Genomic DNA, 5,307 nt, shown 5'->3' on the forward strand with positions numbered 1-5,307 from the left:
CCAATTGGCGATGAAATCGAAAAGTTATTCTTTCTCTCCTTAAGAAAGATCCGTAAGATCTGTCAAAAGTTGGGTGAAATTTAAGCTGCATCCCAGTTGAACTATAGCAAAACCATCACCACAATTCGTCAGCGCTTCCATCGCCTATTCTATAAAAATAGACTTTGTTTTATTATTGAAAATATGCTCAATTGGGTAACCTTCACTTACTGTTTGATCGCTGTTAGATCACTTTGATCGGCATTTGAAATAAAAACATAAACAATTGGGAATCTTGCAACGGAAACATATCGAAAATATATAGGACCCATTCCAAGCACCCCTCAACTGGAGAACCGATTTTTATTTTTCATTATCCAAAACTAAATTACATAGCGTTAGAAAGGTTATTTCTTGAGTGTCCGTTTCCATTAAAAAATTTTCAGCTACCTTTTTATAGAATTGAGTATGTTAACGTTGAAATTTAAAAATTTTAGTATGAAATTAAATTGATTTTTGCAAATATTCTTTATTTATAACATAACTCTGTCAAAAACCTAGCTATGTCAAAAAACATTATTGCAAAATGATGGTAGAAAAGCCATCTTTCAAGCATTATATAAGATAAATAACAGTCACTGCAAGTTTAAGCTCTAGAATCGTTGATAAAGCTATCTATTTTTAAGCGTTGTGACGTCACGAAAATTCTACTGTTTTTAAATTTATGATTCACTGAAATTTCACATATTGTCGAAAATTCTAGGTCTCTTCAAACTTTTTGAGTGGAATTTAATGCAATTTTTAGATTGAAAATCGGTTTAGCAGGTTGTGAGTTGCACCCGGGTAAAGAATGCGTTGTGACGTCACGAAAATTTATTTACTTTTTATCGAAAACGTTCAAGACTTTTTACTTCAACACTATGATAGTATTTCTTCAATACAAGTTCAACACAACAATGTGCTTCAATAAACGAATTCTATTATCAAGTTTTTAAAGAAACTAATTTTTTTTTTGCATTAACTCAGTTGTTTTCAAACATTTCTAATAAAACATATAAAACAGCGCTTAAAAACGCTTGATTCAAGAATAAACAAACTATCAAACAAATGAAATCCTCATCGATTTTGTAAAAGAATATTTGTGAATCATAAAGCAGGTAGATATCTGTGATTTGAATAAAAATATTGCAAAAGATCAAGTTCCTCATATATCTATGTTAGAATGAAAAACACCGCTAGTAGCTTCTATTTCTTTCTGGCTTTTTGTTCAAACAAAATAAGTTCCATGAAATAAATGTAATGAGATTCAAAAAATTCTTTGAACATGGTAAACTTAACAGATCCACTTTTTTTATTAAAAAAATCATAAGATTTTCATAGAAAATTATTAAATAAAATTAATTAAATTATTTTAATAAAAAACTGCTCTTATTGAAATTTCCACCTCAAAGAATGTCACTAGAAAATCCAAATCGAACCCCGTGTTCACATAAAATCTCACAAAAGAAACTTTGAACTGAATTACAAAATTAAATAAATTTAAATAAGTACTAGCACAAGGTCTGCAAAATTTGGGCTAGATTATTCTAAGGAAAGGGGTTGCGCTACGCACCTGAAGTTTGTATGGAATTATGTAGATTTTGTTCGGCATGATAAAAAAAACCGTTTTTCGTCAATAATTAAGATCTTTACCAACCAATTTTTCTGTTATTTGAGTATTTTGAAGCTTTGATTATGACAATATTTCATCTGAAGAACGCGTTTCGATTAGAGTTATTATAAAACAGCAATAACGTTCAAAATTTGCGTCGATTAACGATCATTCAGGTATTTTTTGTATTTGACCCATAAGAAGCTAATTTTTGAAACTCAAAAACCTTTTTAACTAAACCATGTTTGAAATGGGATCTTGGGATAAACTATTTGTCATAGTGAAAGTTTTGTGAATGACTATAATTAAAACAAATCAGCCGATAGTTACTTCAGAATTTGGTGCATAACTTGGTTTTCATGTCTTTCCAAACCCAATTTCTCATAATTCCATACAAGTTTTAGGCTCATTGTGTCCTCTATTTCCTTGGGCCAATCCCCAAATTTGGCACTAGATTTTGTGTTAGACCTAAGATCTATTTAAGCTTGCAACTTATAAGATTTTTATTAGATGGCTGATTTAGGCACTCTAGTGTCGATTAATTATCTTTGAAAAGATCGAAGGCTTTGAAAATATCATTTATTTTTCCTTTCCTTTGCAATTGAAGATTAGAAACACATTTCATTGCTTTTACGAATAAATATTTTCTAGTTTTAGTTTTGTCCTAAATTATATTCACATGATCGCACAAAAAAACTTCGAATGAAATTGATGTTAACAGTGTTGCAAAACTTATCTGCTTATATGGGCCTTTGAGATTTAATTCCTTTTAATTTTTGGGAATAAATGGATCGATTTCATCACCAAATCACAATATTTATTAAGTTTTTAAGCATTTTAAGTAAATTAGGCATGCATTTTAAGATTATACTTTGATTTATTTCATGTAGCTAACCATAAAATTTCGTGACGTCACAACGCTTTGCAAAACCCTGCTTTAAAAAAATGGTGCGTTGTGACGTCACGAAACTGAATCGCTCTAAAATGAATCGAAATCAACATTTAAAAAAATCAAAAACAGCTATTTGTTGGTTGTAATGAATCGATACTTTCCTGAAACTTTCATAAAATTTGATCAAATAGAAGAGCAGAAAAATGCGGCGTTGTAAAAAAAACTGAAAAGTGGAAAAAGAGGCGCGTTGTGACGTCACGATTCCTTTTGCTTATATTTTGGTTACTATTTATTCTATACAAATACTTTTGGTTTCAAATTGTAGAGAATTAAATTTTGACCTTATAATGTACAATTTTTAACAATGTGCGATATGACCTGTAAAACTTACATACAATATACCAAAAAATTGTTTTGCAAACGTTGTGACGTCACGCTGGAATGGGTCATAGATATTATACGCAGCGCACTAAATTGGAGTGCGCACTCATGACTGCGACATCTGTGCGAACTCGCACATGCTTGTGACCTGTCAAATCAGTGTAAATCTGTTGAAGTTATACACTCAGGCAATTCTTATTACATTTTTCATAAGATACGTTGAAACAACTTGAGCACCACTGACTTTCACTGTGTGCTACACGACTAACTCGTACTCAAAAAACAAACAATCAAAACCCCAGAACATGTAGCTATTACAATAATTTACTTCCACAAGACTTTTAAAAAACTTAACGAGCATTTTAACAAGTAATTTTGAGTTTTTATTTATATTTTTTTCTTTTTGTATACGATTTACAAACTTGGTATATTTGAGAAAGTTGTTCAAATTGTTGAAACACACAATAAGAAAGCAGATATACAAAAAAATATCCAAAATAATGCCTTTTTCAGTAAGTTATAGCCTTAAGAGTTCGGACGAGTTCGTATAATTTTTTGAGTGGGTTTTGTTGGTCAAGTTATTGGCTTTCCATTGATATATAAATTTAACATTAGTTTTGGATTGATTTCCTGCAAACTAGCAATCAATAATGCGCTTTTTCCTCTAGAAACACTTCAAATTCGATGAAAAAAACCTCAATTTTCCTGTTTTTAGAGGAAAAAGCTCATTTTTGATTGCTACTTTGTAAAAAATCTATCCAAAACTAATGTTAAATTTATATATCAATGGATTGATTTCGCCGCCTCCAAACGAATGGCTGTACGTAGTACCGTTTTCCAGCACCGCCTCCCACACAAGTACACCTGGAGATCACCGTACCAAACGCAATCACAGATCGACCACGTTTTGATTGACAGCCGGCACTTCTCGGACATCATCGACGTCAGATCCTGTCGGGGCGCCAACATCGAGTCGGACCATTATCTGGTGATGGTGAAGATGCGCCCAAAACTCTCCGCAGTGAACAACACGCGAAACCGGCGCCCGCCTCGGTTAAATATCGCGCGACTGAAGCAACCTGAGGTCGCTGCAGACTACGCGCAATCGGTCGAAGCCCCTCTCGAGGACTGTTGGGATACCATCAAAACAGCCATCAACAGTGCTGCGGAGAACGTCATCGGTTATGTGGAGCGATCTCGACGGAACGACTGGTTCGACGAGGAGTGTAGGAGGGTGATGGACGAAGAGAATGCCGCGCGGGCGGCAGTAGTGCAGAGAGGCACCCGTCGAAATGTGGAAAATCACCGACAGCGGAAGAGGCAGCGAGTCTGACTTTTCCAGGAGAAAAAGCGCCGCCTGGAGGAGGAGGAGCTCGAGGAGCTGGAGCAGCTGCATCGTTCCCAAGAAACACGAAAGTTCTATCAGAAACTCAACGCATCCCGCAAAGGCTTCGTGCCGCAAGCCGAAATGTGCCGGGATAAGGACGGGGGTATCCTGACGGACAATCGTGAGGTGATCAAAAGGTGGAAGCAGCACCTCGATGAACACCTGAACGGCGCACATGCAGGAGATCAAGACGGTGGGGGAAGGTACATTGCCGGCGTAGCCAACGACGAAGAGGAGCCACTCCCAACGATGAGTGAAGTTAAGGAAGCCATTCGCCAGCTGAATAGAAACAAGTCGGCTGGGAAGGATGGCATCGCAGCTGAACTCATCAAAATGGGCCCGGACAGGTTGGCCGATTGCCTAAACCGGTTGATAATCCGGATCTGGGACATAGAACAGCTACCGGAGGAGTGGAAGGGGGGGGGGGTAATATGCCCCATCTACAAGAAGGGCGACAAATTGGACTGTGAGAACTACCGAGCGATCACTGTCCTCAATGCCGCCTACAAAGTGTTGTCCCGAATCCTACTCCGCCGCTTAACGCCACAAGCAAACAGATTCGTGGGAAGTCATCAGGCTGGCTTCATGGAGGGACGGTCAACGACTGACCAGATATTTACATTACGGCAAATCCTCCAAAAATGCCGGGAACACCAAGTCCCTACGCACCATCTATTCATCGACTTCAAAGCCGCATACGACACGATCGACCGTAACGAGCTATGGAAAATCATGGACGAGAACGGCTTTTCCGGGAAGCTGATCAGACTGATCAAGGCGACGATGGATGGAACGCAGGGCTGTGTGCGGATTTCGGGTGAATTGTCGAGTTCATTCGAATCTCGCAGGGGGCTTCGACAAGGTGATGGTCTATCCTGCATGATGTTCAACGTGGCGCTAGAAGGTGTTATTCGACGAGCGGTGGGCGAAATGCGGGGCACGATTTTCAACAGATCCAGTCAACTTATCTGCTTTGCCGATGACATTGATATAGTCGACAGATCATCTGCGGCGGTG

Source organism: Uranotaenia lowii, chromosome 3 (assembly GCF_029784155.1).
Source record: "Uranotaenia lowii strain MFRU-FL chromosome 3, ASM2978415v1, whole genome shotgun sequence".
Classification (NCBI taxonomy): Eukaryota; Metazoa; Arthropoda; class Insecta; order Diptera; family Culicidae; genus Uranotaenia; species Uranotaenia lowii.